The following is a 16,654-nucleotide window of genomic DNA, read 5'->3' as shown; positions in this document are numbered from 1 at the left end:
TAAGTGATAAAAATTCGTTTCTTCCCTCCTTTCTAATTTATTTTTCTCTTTTTAGGTTTGAATATTTCTCCATATATACCGTTAAAGAGAAGTTAGTAAGAGCATAGGATAAAGCATAAAGCTCTTCTACCATTTAAATGTAAGTTTTATGTGACCCCTTTCAGTTTCAAGGACATTTGAGGAACGAGTTCAAATAGAAATTGCTTTAAATTTCAAAAGATAACTGATTTTTCTAATCATTTTATCATATACCAGTTAGTAATCCTACAAAACTCAGACAGAAATGAAAAAAATCAGTCTACTCTTATGAAGTCATTCTGACTTTCGGACAATGATTACATAACCAAACAAAAGCTACAGAAAGGAGTCAATCAATATACTTAGGTTTAGAATCTAAGACTGGATTTCTAAAGGTTATTTCCTTAATTCTAAATATTACTCAACCACTAATAGCACAAAACTAAACCCATGAGTTACTTTTATTTTACTGTGTTTTAGTACCAATCTTTAATTTTCATTGTTGCTTCCTTTCCTTTACTGTGTCATTAACATGTACCAAACTTGATGAATATTGGTTTTGAACTCTTTCCTCTTGCTCAGTTAGTTCTTGGGCAGAATACTGGAGGGAATGAATTCTGAACAAACACTCGGAAAGCACACACATAAGTCAAAATGTTCCTTGGTTTATTTGTATGATTGTTTCTTTGCTTTTGCTTATGGCATGAACACTTGAAAGTAATAACTTTGGTTATTATAATTAAGAAATTAGCATAAACACAGAGCAAGAGGGAGTGTGGCAAAATACTTAAAGAATCATGAGTTCAGGTAACCAGCCCTCCCAATTATCAAACAATGGTGGTGCAATGGGAAATTTATTTAACCTCTGCTTGTCTAAGTTTTCACAAATAAAAAAGGTTGAAAATAGGATAGAACAGTTTTACATTAAAAAAGAGAGAGAGAGAGAAAGAAATATAAAATATTTTTGAGTGAGGATTGTTACATAGTAAGTTCTGACTAAACATTGCTTAATAATACTAATAGCCACATCTTTTTATTGAGATTTACTGAGATTCTGTTCTGGCATTAAGGAATAAATAAGATAGACTAATGGCAAAATGGATATGATGGAGAGGTATACTTTAAAAATTAAACAGAGAAACTCGGTAACTTAAAATAATAAAAACTGCTATAGAGAATATTCCTCTATGTAATACAAATGAAACTAAAAGTAATATGATTTATGTGGGGTGGTCAAGGAAATTTTCTTAAAAATGTGTCATAACAATAAGAATAGTAATGCAATAATATTAAGAACATTTATATAATAATTTTCAAAATAATAAATTAACAAATATTAAATGCTTCTAAGTACTTTTCTTAGAAATTTTTATGTTAGTCCATTTATTCTTAATGAAAGCCTTATGAAGTAATTCATCATTATTCACATTTTATTGGGACATTAAGTAAATTGCCTGAGATCATATAACTCTTAAGTGCCAGATTTGGACATTTAAACATAGACTTGACACTGAAAAAATATAAAAATAAATCACAGAATATACAAAATAGCCTTGGGAGAAACACTGCAATGTCAACCTTCTAAGAAATTCAATTCCACAAAATTTTGCATAAACCAAAGATCCAGTTCTGTGCTAGATACTTATGAGTAATATGAGTGAATTTTATGATACATTCCTACCCTTATTCGACTTGCTTGTACTGATTTACTTTTATTCTCTCACCTCCTCCTTTATCTCTCCCATTTTCATAATCCCCTATATTTATTCACAACACACTAGTGGGGAACATTTTTAGGATTATATTTCCTTTTTTTTTTTCTTTTTCCCAAGAGAGGAGTGTCTGACCTCCCTCTGTTACCAGAGGCATTGACCACCAGAGAACTTACCTCCAATTTAAAGATTCGATAACAATGCACTCTAAGCAAAGAAAGGGGATGGCAGCTCCTTAGGTGCCTATTTTACACTAAGGGCTAAATTAGTTGTTTGAAAATCCTTGGTAATTTTCATCCAGTTCACTCAAAAAAAAAAAAAAATATTGTAAATCAAAGGTAGATGAGTGGAATGATTGTTACCTCTAATGAATTCCTTCTGGAGCCCATACAATACAGTGGGAACAGTACAGAACTTAGAAAATCTAAATGCTGCTCCTTACTCTGCTATTTTTGAGATATATGTGACTGGGAAAGCCACTAAATATTCATTTAAAAATTTAAAAAATGTATTAGGTAACTATTACTTGACAGGTACCATGCTCAGTGCTGGAGATACAAAGATGAGCAAGAGACTCTAGCCCGTCAGCCCTAGATCCCCTCAACACCTCCAGGGAGAGACACAGGTACACAACATATCGTAACACAGTGCACAAAGGGTGTAATATGAATACAAAGAACTTGTAGCGCAGAGTCTATGCCGATTTGTTAACCATTCTATCGCCAACTCTGTTGCTGGCATTTATAAGGCATTTGATAAGTAATTTTAAATAAATGAATTAGAAAATAATTCTCATTTTCAAGTCTCATCAGAATGAATGTATGAGTGATTAATCCTGCTTGAAGGAAACCTGATGATAAATCAGATTAAAGATGAGTAAGATTTTCCCAGGAAAATAAGGCATTCTAGGAGAACAGACAAGATGGGTAAATTTATGGAAGTCTGAGGCATGAGAATGTCTCAAGTGTTAGGGAAAGATTTCTTTCCTTTATGTTACAGACCATATAATCCTTAGCAAAAGATTATGGAATAAAGTTGGAAATTGGAACCGATGGTGAAGAATCTTATACTTCAGGCTAAGTAAATTTTATTTCATTATAGCTTAAAATACATGCTATTTAATTTTATTCCTGTTTTAAACCTCAAAATAAGAATAACTTGAAGTGCTTTGCTTACTTTACAAGGTGTTTAATAGGGATGTCAGTCTAAAAACAAGAAACCTGTTCAAGAGACAAAGCATTTATTTGGAATCAATTAAATTTAAGGTACACAGATTTAGGTAGAAACCCAAATAGGGTTTTGACTTCGAAAGGTGTACTTAAAGTTTTTATGGGCAAAAAAAGAAGATTAGGTATGTTGTTTTTAAGAAGAGATTATTGGTGCTGACAAACAGGGCTAGAGTTGTATGTCACTGATTGATTGGTCAGAGAAAATGGTCACTAGGCTAAGTAAAATTCACTTTTATCAGCCTTTTCAAACAGGATTTTCTTATTCTTGTTGACTTCTTGGAATGTTGGAGGTTTGGCCCGGTTCAAAGGTTTAGGAAATGGGATGTGCAAGGTAGTTCCTCTGAAATGGCTGATTTGGCTCTATTTTAAAAATGGCTCTACTTATGTCATTTTTCACATTTTCCCATTTTGATCAAGATCTTTTCCTGAAAGCATCCCTGATCAACCATTTGAATTGGGTTTTCTCATTTTTGGTTTTCAATCCCTGGTTGCCAGGGAGATTCCTTAATCCCTCTTTGTCAGGAAGGCTCATTCCTGGTGTGTCTCATTCTACCTTGGAGGGAAAGTGGTATATTTGGGAGCCTTTATGCCACATCTGAGCAACAAGAGCACCGAACTGGAGGAAAGCTTGTTGCCACATCCTTTGAAATAAACAAATGTTGCTAAAGTTCCTTTAATCGACCAAATAAATATTACAAATCAATTCAAAACATTGGGTTACCATTACTGCATGGAATTTTTACAGTACTGTGAAAACAATAGAATCAGAGTCTTATAATAATAACGATCTCTAGAATCACAAACAAGACACTAATTCCAAATTGTAGGATAGTTCTAGCCTATGAGATTATACCTGCGGGTATTCAACTACATAAGTCAAAAGACCAAGAGCTTTCCAGAGATGCCTGTTGTAACCAGTGGTTTTGTTCTCTAATTTTGCATCATTGTGTTTCAACCAATGCTACAGAATTTATCCAAGTACAGCAGGTGGTATTAGCAGTGGTGCAGATGCCATCTTGCCCTAGTCAAGAGCAATTTTGTCATCCACAACAACTGGAATGAGTGAATTTAAAGATTGTTTTTGGGCAGCTATTGCCTTCGCAGTAGATTCAGCAGTATCTCCTAAACTTTTAGATACATTTCAGAGCATGTATTCATTCATACCAGCAAGCCACCATGGAAAAAAGATTCTCAAAAATCTCATTCGTTCATTGTCAGAGACACGACCTGACAATTCTCATTTTAATCTCTGATGTAGACTTAAGGATGATGTCCAAAGCTGAGTCTCTGATTAATTAGGTAATGAAATAGACATAACCAGTTATTCAACTTTGCATAACTTCCAAGTTCATAAGAATTTAAGCAATGTTACCCTATAAATTTTTCTGCCATGTATAAGAAAAATAAGTCCCAGTGGGTCACAGATCATGGAATTATCATAAGGAAATTGATTGAACTAAGGATCTGAATGATGCAAGCAATTAAGATAGTTATATGCAGGTGGAGTAAAATTATATTGGCATAAATGTTGTGCAGAACATCAAGGGAAAACTTGAAATCTGGGATATGTGGCAAGCTTAATGTTCATTTGTATAAATGTTACCTCTTAATCTCTAAAGGTTTGAATGGATAGGCAAGAAGTTCAGAATGAGTCCAGGTAAATTTTACATGATGTTTTACATAATTAGCACAAGAAATTAGGGGAGGAATGACAGACAGATTGGTAATAAAATGTACGAGAGGATCTTTAGTTTCATGTATAGAGCGAGGCCTCTGATGACAAACCCAACAATTGGTCAAATTTCCTTTATATGCAAGGAAACTGGCTATGCGGACAAGGGAGCTATCCTTCCAGGAAGAGACTAAGAAGAAAAAGGAAAGATAACCACTAGAGCAGGTATTTGACCTCTTATATTAAGATAAAAATCTTCTTCATTTACAAGACAGAAAGGGACTGGTCAAAAATACATGCAAAGAATACAAGTCCAATAGTTAACACTGCAGTTACAATGTTTTCTGTAAAGGCAGGATCCTTCCAGTATGTTCCAAATCCAAAGATTAATAAGGTGAACCTGTGTGAGGAGGCAATTAACAGAAGAAGGGCAAGAAGGAGGAATAATATCCCAAAGATTGTAGGAATTTTCATTGAAATAATCTAAGTCCCAGAGCCACTGACTAACTTTGTTGGAGACTATGTACAGGGAGCCTAGTATACAACTTATAAGTAAGACAGTACTGATAGTAATATTGATATGAGCAAGAACCTTAGGTACACAGGCCTGGCCCAGAATCTCCTGAAAGCTGTCAGCATCAGATGTCATCTGCTTCAACTACTGGTGAACTTTAATTTTAATTCTCCCTTTGATTCAGCAGTCTGGCAGGGAGTAGGCACTTTCTTTAAATGAGAAACATGAATCCAAGAATCAATACCTTTTAGTTTTGTAGCAAAAGGGTTAGTTAAGAGTACCTGATATGGTCCTTTCCATCTGAATTGTAAGGAATCCTTTTGAAGATGTTGCTTCCAATAAGCAAAAGGAACTGGTCATAGGTTGTGTTTTATTTCTTTGTCTCCCAGGAGTGTGCTGTGAAAAGATTGTTCTCCAAGGCATGATTTTTGTCCCTGACCTTAATTAGTCCCTTGAAGAAGTGGAGAATATCTCCTTTAATTAATTGAACATCAAATGCTGCCAGGGCCAGATTCATAGGTCTCCCAGTTACAAGCTCCAAGGGAAAGAGTTTATGTTTTTGGAAGGGAGCAGCTCTTAAATTCGATAGGACCATAGGAACTGCTTTAGGCCAAGTCAATTTTAATGTTTCCATAAATTTAGCCAGTTGTGTTTTAATGATGCCATTTGTTCTTTCCACCAGTCCACAGGACTGAGGGTAGTAGGTACAATGGAAATGTTGTAACAGAAGCCAAAGAGAGTATATTTGCTTCATGATGTGGCCAGTAAAGTGTGTTCTTTTGTCACCATGTAATTCCAAGGCTATGCCCCAAGCAGGTATTATCTTTAGTAACAATGCTTTTGCAACAGCTGAGGCAGTAGCACACCAGCAAGGACGTGCCTTAACCCAATGAGAAAACACACAGCTCATGACAAGGACTTAGTTGTAACCATGAGAAGGTGGCAGTTGGATAAAATCCATTTGCTGGATCTCAAAAGGCCCACTAGGTAAATCAAAATGTCTGGGAGCTGTCTGAATCATTTTCCCTGGGTGAAATTTTGGACAAAAAGTGCAGGTTAAGAGTGCTTCCTTAGCAGCCTTAGAAACATTTCCCACCAATATTGCTTCAGAAAGCTTAGACTTTGTCAGTTGCCCAATGAATCATTTGATGGGCTATTTCAAGTAGTTGTTTTGATTTTTTTTTTTTCCCCAGAGATTCTGTTAGTACTGGTTTGTTACTTGGGCCATACCATGAATTTGTTAAGGAACTGAAAATAGAATTGTCAGCCCAATAAAGTTTTTCTCTGTGTGGTGCACTGAATCAGCCATCCTTTACAATAAGATTCAAATCTTCTTTTGGAAAATAATATTTGCTATGAAGTTATTAGGTTCAGTGGATTTAAGACGGGCTGTTTTTGCTGCTTGATCGTCTAAATTATTTCCTATAGCCTCATCTGATTCTAATTTTGAATACCCAGGGAACTTGATAATGGGGGGGAGGAAGGGAGTTCAATTAAATCTAACAATTCAATGGCAAAAGCTATATTTTTAATTTAATACCCTCCAGAGGTTAAAAATCTTGTTTTCAAGACAAACCCACATCATGAACAACTACAAAGGTGTCGTGACTATTTTTCCTTTTGCTAAAATGTAAAAGCTCTATGTAGTTGGAGCATAAAATTCTGCCTGTTGTGCCAAAGTAGCCGTTGGTAAAGGAGCTGCTTCCGTTATTTGGAAGGTAGTGGTAATAGTGGACCCACCCAGCACAGTATTTCCTTCCATTATTCCTTAAATAGGAACCATCAGTAAACCAAGAGAGTTCACATTAATAATAGACTTTTCTGCAAGTCAGCTCTAGGTGTCAGCAGTTGGTCAGTTAGACCAGTCTAAGACCAGACCCAGGTTAGACAGTCGTGGTGTGTCTGGTCAACAGCTAAAGGGAGAAGAGTTATGGGAGACTTCCTGGTGGGAGAGGGCCCCTGGCACTGTGGGTTGCAGAGGAGTCCCAGGGACCTTGTCTGTGGCCCCGCCCCGCCCCTCAGCCCCCGCCCCATGAGCACGCCAGGCGAGGCAGAGCCGGCGGTGGAACGGGATTCCCCTCCCTCCCTCGGCGGTCACCTGGGACCCTTGCAGCAGGCAGCAGATGCACGGCCGCTACCTCCCCGCGTGCCTGGTCAGCCCCAACGCCTAAGATGCAAAGTGCAAGTAGGGCGGAAAGCAAGCAGTGAGCCGCGCCGCGCCTCGGGTGGCCCCTGGAGGTGGCCTCAAAGCCCGCCCCCTGCATTCAGGAGGCAACGGGTCCTGTGGAGGAAGTTCAGCTGTAATCTCTTAAAATAAAAAAAATAATTAATTAATTAATTAAAATGCAGCGAGATCTAATGTAGGGAGAAGTTAAAATTAGAAGAGGTGAGTCGGCTTGCAGAAAGATGTTGAGTGCTGTCTTTCCCAAATGAAGGCAAATAAAAATTGGCTTTTGGGGATCCACGGGGATACTATAGAAAGCACTACAGAAATCAGTTATAGAAAAAAACTTACTCTTTGTGGGAATGGAGGTTGGAGAGTGTGAAGGTTAGAGAGAATTGAGTGTTAGGAAGTGGCAGTGCTATTGATGTCTTTGGGGTCCTGGACAAACCTCCACCCTTGTCCATGAAGTTTCTTTACAGAAAGGACGAGTGTACTACAAGGACTGATACCAGAGACTATAAGTTTTTGAGCCTTGCATTCCTCTATAATTGGTTTTATTCCTGCAGTAGCTTCAAAGTTTAAAGGGTATTGCCTGATATTAAGAAGGGGTTTGCTTGGATCAACTTGAATCTTTACTGGGGAAGCTGAATGGTCTGCTTGATATCTGTTGTGGATTTTGCCATAAGTCCTTTAGGGACTTTTTCTAAGAGAATTAAGCTCTCAGTGTCCTTATTAGCTGATTTAAGGGGAAAGACTTTTAGAGGTATTGAATAGTTTCCAATGCTGCCAGTTGAAGGAGAGGTTGAATTGATTTTAAGAATAATTTCCCTTTTTTGGAAAAAAGAGATGGAAGTGTGGTATTTTTCTAAGAAGTCTCTTCCAAGTAGATGGACAGGAGCTGAGTGGACTAGTAAAAAGGAATGACTGTCCCGAAGAGGGACTAATTGAAAAGGTAAGGAAAGAGGCTTATAACCTGTTAAGGGTTTATTAGAAATTCCCACCAATGAAATTTTTTCAGTATTCCTAGTAAGGCATTGTTTGAGGATGAACGCAGAAAAGTTAGGCCAGTGTCAATTAAAGTGGTAAGAACCTCACTTCCAATCATTACCGAAGTTTCACCGAGATGATTAAGGGGCAAAATCAGAAAGACCTCTTGTGTTTTCTGGGAGCAGCCTCTGTGCATTAGAGAGGTTGAAGGTTTGGTGTTAGAGGATTGCCTTTGGTATTTCTGTTTAAGGCAGTCCTTTTTCCAGTGTCTGGGTTTTTTACAAACATGGCAAATATTTTTAGGAGAAGCTGCTGGTCTAGTTTTTGATTGCCATGGCCTATGAGAGGAGGCAGACATCTGTTAGAGTTGTAAATTTAGATTTTATTTGACTTTCTTTAGGTAGCGTCCTCAAGGGTTCTAGCTAATTGATTGGCTAGACTGACTAGATCAGGGTAAACATAGTCTCCCATTTCATCCCAGTCCTTTATACGAGTAGAGAAAATTCACGACAGAAGTCATTTGCAAACATGGAATTGAAAGCCATCTGGATGGAATCAACATCTAAAGGAAGGCCTGATTTTTCCTTAAAAACAATTGGAAACTTATTATAGCAGTCATAAACTGGTTTATCAAGCTTTTGAGTCCATGTATGGATTTTATTCCAATCAATGACTTTAGGGAAGATATGGGGAATGGCATCCTGTAAAGCTTTAGCAGTCCACCCAACAGGTATCCTGTCCTTCAGTAAGACCATTGGAGATCATCTAATGGCATTCAGCCTTCAGCATCCAATGTTGACCTTGACCCTTTCCAACAAGTAGATGGACCTATTGATAAAGATCAGAGAAACCAGAGTTATAGGTTTGGATGACAATATTAAATTTATCGGCAAACTGATGAGGGTCTTCAGAAACTCTTGAAACTCTTGAAGCAATAGCTCTCAATTCAGCCTTCGTCTAGGGAGCATATAAAATGTTCATGACTGTAACTTCTAGGTCTAACCTTGAAAAGGTGCATTGGAACAGGACAGTGTGAAGAGGATGAAACAGGAGGATCTAGAGAAGCCTTGGGATCATGGGGGTAAAGAGAGAGTTTGGCCACAGAGGAACAAAGAGAAGTAGAAGAGGGAGAGGGAGAGCGACCTGAAGCAGCAGAAGGAGGCTGAAGAGAAGAATTCTTTAAGACCTTATGATTCTTTTCTAATTGAGAAATTTTCTCTGTGAATTTGGAAACAGTACTCTGAAAAGAGGCAATCAGTCTTGAGTTCATTTTAAAGTTTCCAAATACCAATTAAGCATACCATTTGATTTGTCTGGTTTTAGATCCATGATTCTCAAGTCAAGTTCTGTGAGTTCAAAAAAGCCCCAAAATGACCACTGTAATTGCAAATTATCTTTGGAATTTTGGGTCCACTGGGATAAATATTTATAAGAAGGATCATAGTTCTTAAACATAAAACCAGCTGGAGTTGCTGAAGGAGGAAACTCTTGAAGAAACTTAGAATAAGAAACCAGTTCAAGAGGTTGGCATTTATTTGGGATCAAAGAATTGCAATTTGGGGTACACAGATTTAAATAGAAGCCCAAACAGTGTCCTCCTTCCAGGAGGTGGACTCAGGGGTTTTATGGACATAAAAGAAGATTAGGTAAGTTGTTTTTAAGAAGAATTCATTGTTCTGACAAGCAGGGCTAGATTTATACATCTTGTAGATCACTAACTGGTCAAGCAAAGTGGTTACTAGGCAAAAATTCATTTTTATCAGTCTTTTCAAATGGGATTTTTTTCATTCTTGCTGACTTGGAATGTTGGAATGTGGCCCAGTTCAAAGGTTTAGGAAATAAGACATGCAAGGCAGTTCCTCTGAAATAGCTGCTTCAGCTCTATTTTTATTTATTTTTTTTAAGATTTTTATTTATTTTTTGAGAGAGAGAGAAAGTAAGAGAGAGAGAGCAACAAGCAGGGTGAAGGGCAGAGAGAGAAGCAGACTCCCCGCTGAGCAGGCAGCCCGATGTGAGACTCAATCCTGGGACTTCGGGATCATGACCTGAGCTGAAGGCAGATGTTTAACCGACTGAGCCACCTAGGAGCTCTCCAGCTCTATTTTTAAAATGGATGAAATATGGAAATATCCCAAATGTCCATTGACTGATGAATGGATAAACAAGATGTGATATATATATGAATATATAATGGAATATTATTCAGCCATCAAAAGAATGAAATCTTGCCATTTACAATGACATGGACGGAGCTAGAGGGTATTATGCTAAGTGAAATAAGTCAGAGAAAGACAAATACCATATGATTTCACTTATATGTGGAATTTAAGAAACAAAACAGATGAACATAGGGGAAGGAGGAAAAAGAGAGAGAGAGGCAAATCAGAAAACAGACTCTTAACTACAGAGAACAAACTGAGGGTTACTAGAGAGGAGGTAAGTGAGGGGATGGGTTAAATGGGTGATTAAGGAGGGCACTTGTGATGAGCACTAGGTGTTGCATGTAAGTGATGAATCATTAAATTTTATACCTGATATTTAAAAAAAATAAAAAAATAAAGATGGCTCTCCTTATTTCATTTTTCACAGGTAAAATGGTAGAATTAATTTAAATACATTTAAGAAATGCTATTTAAATATAAGGGCTTCTTAGTAAGTTATAGTTGAGTATTAGGGAATAAAATTACTGGTCACTTAAATATATAAAGGAGGGGCAAATATTGGATAGGGGCATAGCCTGAGAGATTTATTGCATTATTCTATTATTATTTGATAAAATGTTTTATATTTCTATTTTTAAGATCATATTCTACCCCATCTTTGCTGTTTTTAAGTTTTTCCTCCATCATTTTTGCCATAAGGTATTACGTGTTAATATGATTAGAAGAAAGGACAAGTATAATGTGTTTCTCCCAATAGTGTACTTTGTCAAAATTTAATTTATTTAATATTTTGATTATTCTAATTTCTAATTAATGGTGTGTTAGTGTTTTGGGGTGAATCCCTTAAGTTCTTGGTGTCATGGGCTCCTATTCATATTATGTAAGGCATTGGACAGAAAGATACTATCTTTAGGCAAAAAAATAAAAGGTGAACGTTAAATATTTTCAAATGAAACTCAGAGTATAAAAAGTTAATGTAATTGATTTTGAATCCCAATCATTTTTATGGTCCTCAGTTATGTAAATTAGATTAAACTTTCAAAGAAAAAAAGTGTCCATTGATATCATCTTATTCCCCATGGAGCAGATGTCCTTGCCATACAAAAACACTAATACTAAATAGCAAGACTGTGAAATATGTCTATATAACCTCATGGTTTTAGGATATTTCTCATGTTATGTAATATTTTTTACTGTGCCAGGCCTTACAGCGTTTATGAGTACATGTTTCATTCAGACACAACTAGATTTGACATGCGGCCATGTTGTTTACTGTCTGAATGAATTGGAGTCTGTCAGTTTACCATATCCAAGTCACATACTCCCTTTCTTCAATGTTCAGGTAACAGTGCTTACACAAGGAATATTATATATTAAATAATATATGTATAAGACTTAAAGTTTATGACACATAGAAAATCCTGGCTGTTAAAACACTCCAGTGTCTAAAATGTGCTATAATCTTGAAGATTTCCTTAGATTTCCATTTTTCGAAATGTATTTAATGATAACTATCTGTAAAATGTAATTTTTATTGAAGTCTTTTAGAACTTTATACAGTGTTGTATATTCCCTATACATATCCCAATGAAAGGTTGATTTTATAATTATATATATATATTTTAAAGACTTTATTTATTTATTTGAGAAATAGAGAGAGCACAGTGGGACCTTTCCTGAGAGCCCATGGGGCTCGATCCCAGGATCCTGAGATCATGACCTGAGCCAAAGGCAGACGCTTAACCGACTGAGCCACCCAGGAGCCCATAAATACCCTGTTTAAAGTAATTTAAATAAAATCAGTTTTGAGTTATCTATATTTTACCTTATCTATGGCTTAGGTGTGATTAAGTTAGTTCTTCTAATATTGAATTTGAAGTAACAAAAATCTATCTTTTTATAACTCCCATCCAACAAGAAAGGTGAAACTTAGAAAAGGGAGGGGAATTATATCTTGAATAATTCCTAAAATAATAAAGGAATAGAAAGAAAAAATGTAAAGAGTACTAGAGATACTATACAACCCACATGCTTTTTTTTTTTTAAAAAACTCAAAGACTCTTTTTGGTACTAATTAGTGGAAATTAAATCTGAATTATTTGTGTTTGTATTTCTTCTCTTATTGACAGTACTTATTTTGGTAACACATGCAATTACTCAACTCCAAATTGCTTTTTTTCTCATCCCAGGTAACTCAGAATTATTAGGAAAAGCAGGGTTACAAAACATAACATACTCTAAATTCTTTTTGAAATCAATCAGATAATTAATGTTTTCCCCTCCCCCACATACTATACAGTTGAAGTGTCTGCTGTTAAGTTTAAGTTTCAAATGCTAACTCTACACATCTGATGAGTCTAGGGATTTAAACAGTTATTATAGAAAAATGGCATGTTCTTAAAAAAGCCAGAATTCAGTCTCTTACCCTCTATTTACTCAAAGGATAAATTTTACAACTGTGTTATGACCACCGACCAAAGTTGATTTAAGAGACACAATGTCTTCTTTTTTTTTTTTTAAAAGCATGACTTCCATAATAATTGATGCAAGAGAGACCCCTAGCAGCACCTGCACATGCTGAACTCTTAAATCAATGATGCTGGCTTCATTCCCAACTAACAGGTGTACCTACATTGATTAATCTTTTTGTGCCACCAAGAAAAGGAAATATGACATCAGGGGCATTCACCCTGACTTTTCCAAATATTCATGATATGATGTAATGTTTGCAAAAATATAGGTAGTGCTTCACTTTTTCACCCTGCACTGCTTAGCAACCCAAATGGATGGAGTCATAGGTGGCAATAAAGCACAACATGGATGCTAGTCAGGATGAAATAATACTTGGCTGAAAACCACAATACTGAAAACCAAAATCCCTGACCATTTGCCTACTCCAGTCACAGATTTGCAAAAGATATATGCAGAAAATGTGTACAAGACAAAAATTTTCCTATTCTAAAAAATGAGACATGATACCTCAAACTTGTCAGCACCCCTGGGTAGCCACTGGGTTAGTTGGAAGAAATGGATTCGGTGGTCTCTGGGTGCCCAGAATCTGGACTCTCTAGACTAACACATGAAAGAGAAGAGAAGTAATCCCAAAGTGAGACATCAAGGAGGAGAAAAGCATGATATACACAGCAGAACCAGTCAAATCTATACCTCAAACCTCCTCTGGGATGAGGTCTCTTACTAAATAATCAAGGGCAGCCTGAGATCTTGCCATACTGTAATTACTGGATGGTACAGAGATATTACAAAGAGAGACAAGAGAATGATAGATTTCCACATTATCAGTGGCCCAATATTTACCATTCACTTGAGCTGACATGTATTTCCAACAAAGGACGGAAGGGAGAAGAAAGCTTACTCTCCTTAGAAGCCAAAAATTTCCCCAGTTTTTGTTCTTTATTTTTAACTCACTGGGCTTAGATGTCAGACTGTTTTCAGCCAGAAATGTTATATCTGTGAAGGAAGAAGCTCAACAGAGTAGAGTATCAGAATGATCTTACGCAAACCTTCCTATTTTCCTTTATTCTCACTGATCTAATATGCATATTCACCCAGAACAATGGCATATACGTTTTAGACACAGAGGCCTATGAAATGGACCAGAGGACAATTAAGTTTACTCTAAGAACACACAAGTTAGAGAATGAAATTTTAATCTTCGAGATCCCATCTTGATTTATGCCAACACATTTGTCTATCCAAGCTCATTCTAAAAGGGTTACACAGTGGATACTATATAATAGCATGATGCCAGCAATAAGGAGTGCTTCAAATTTGTCCCTACCCCATAAACTTTGACAGTGGGAACCTCTCACATTTTCAAGTGAATCTATTGATTCCACAGTGAAATTAATGTTCCACAATATATATAAAAGCATCTGACTGACTCACTTTTCTTATTCTGCTCAGTGCAAGCCAGAAAGGTTTCACTCGGTGCCTATTTGGGGTTTGCTTCTCTCAATTAGCAGCCCAATCATCTCCTCTGGAGCTTGTTCTCTTTCATTCCTCTACCACTGAATTACCCCAATTACAATTTTCTCTTACGGGCAAGAAGAGACATAAGAATATAATACCAGCACTCTATGAAAAAAAAAATTAGAACAATGAAACAATTTCAAAATCATATGCAACAGTTGCCTAGAATCTTCACACCAATTTCTTCTTAAAATATTATTTTTCAGTAAATTAATGTTTCTAGAATCCAAAACAATCCAAACTAGAATCATATAAGAGAATTTACACTGTATCAAACCCTACTAATAATTTTAAAGATCAAGTAGTCAGGAGGCCAGACAAAGCAGGGAGAGATCATCCCATGTGGCTCCATGGTCCCCTCCTTTCATTATACACATTATACACATACTTTCTGCTCCAGAATGATAGGAAAGGTTTCTATAAGAGGTTCACAGGTGAGCCCATACAACAAGATGTTATGAAATATCTATGTCCTATTCTCCAGAGACTTGTATAGTTTATGTGACATTCTCTACAAATTATGTTTATTTTTCTTAAGCAATCCTAATCCACGGACATTAAGAGTACTGCATAGATAGTGACTAGTATCATTAATCTATTTCCCCAGACATTCAATTATCATATTTACAAGGAAATTACACTAGGTTACCTGCCTTTTTTTTTCTTTCCTCCAAAGTGTCCCCTCATCCATTAATCATAGAAGAAACTGATCACACCAGAGAAGGTTGGGCCTAGGCTCTGGGGGCAGGCAGGCCCTGCGTCTAGCCAGAGCCTGGGCCCTGACTTGCTCCCCTCTCCACTGCCCCCAGGCCCATGTGCAGTAGCCATAGTGCCCAGCCAGAACGACAAGATCCTGAAGCCCTACTTCCACAAGAACTGGCAGCTGTGCATGGCCACGTGGTTCAACCAGCCCACAAGGAAGATCTGCAGACACAAGGTCTGGCAAGCCAAGGCAAGCCCCATTGCCCTGCGCCCTCCCCACCAGGACCTGTCGGGCCCATGGTGAGGTGCCCCACTGTAAGGTATCATACCAAAGTGTGAACTGGCAGGGGCTGCAGCTGGGAAGAGTTATGGGTGTCTGGCATCCACAAGAAGGTGGCATGGGCCATTGGGATCTCAGTGGATCCAAGAAGGTGGAACAAGTCCACTGAACCCATGCAGGTCAATGGGCAATGGCTGAAGGAGTACCACTCCAAGTTCATCCTCTTTCCCAGGAAGCCCTCAGCCCCCAAGAAAGGAGACAGTGCTGCTGAAGCACTCAAATTGGCTACAGAGCTGACAGGGCCAGTCATGCAGATGCCAAATATCTACAAGAAGGAGAAAACCAGAGTCATTACAGAGGAAGAGTAGAACTTTAAGGCATTGGCCAATCTTTGCATGACACATGTCAATGCCTGGCTCTACATCTGAGCAAAATGGGCTGAGGAAGCTAAAGAACAGGATGTTAAAAAGAAAAAATAAAGTGCCATTGGCACCTTGTGTTTAAAAGAAAAAAAGAAGAAAGAAAGAAATTGATCACAGGCCGGCTTGTTGTAACTTTTTCCTGCCTAGTGTACCATCTAACCTTGGTCAACATCTCCTTATCACATTTAAAAAAAGATATTCAACAACATTTTGAGCAATAATTTATCCTAAATAATATGTCTACTAAATTCAAAATGACCATCAGGATCTGAACCATCCAGTGGGGATAAGAACTTTCTATTAAGCATGATATTCAATTGCACTCCTAGGTGTTTACCCAAAGGATGCATAAATACTGATTTGAAGGGATACATGCATCCTGATGTTTATAGCAGCACTATCAACAATAGCCAAACTATGGAAAGATCCCAAATGTCCATCAACTAATGAATGGATAAAGAAGATGTGGTATATATATATATATATATAATGGAATATTACTCAGCCATAAAAAAGAAATCTTACCAATTGCAACAACGTGGATGGAGCTAGAATATATTATGCTAAGTGAAATATGTCAGTCAGAGAGAGACAAATACCATATGATTTCACTCATATGTAGAATTTAAGAAACAAAACAGATGAACATATGGGAAGGGGGAAAAAAGAGAGGCAAATTAGAAAACAGACTCTTAGCTATAGAGAACAAACTGAGGGTCCCTGGAGGGGAGATAAGCAAGGGGATGGGTTAAATGGGTGATAAGGATTAAGCATTGGGTGTTGTACATAAATGATGAGGCAT

The 16,654-nt window shown here is 37.1% G+C and overlaps 1 pseudogene; it reads left to right on the top strand.

Moving 5' to 3' along the window:
• Nucleotides 1-7,671: 7,671 nt before the first annotated feature.
• On the top strand, nucleotides 7,672-15,909 carry LOC116635764 (annotated as a pseudogene).
• Nucleotides 15,910-16,654: the final 745 nt, after the last annotated feature.

The sequence above is a fragment of the Phoca vitulina genome, unplaced genomic scaffold (genome assembly GCF_004348235.1).
Source record: "Phoca vitulina isolate PV1807 unplaced genomic scaffold, GSC_HSeal_1.0 scaffold11, whole genome shotgun sequence".
NCBI lineage: Eukaryota > Metazoa > Chordata > Mammalia > Carnivora > Phocidae > Phoca > Phoca vitulina.
The sequence above is the reverse complement of the archived record's forward strand: the minus strand, read 5'-3'. Positions and strand labels throughout refer to the sequence as shown.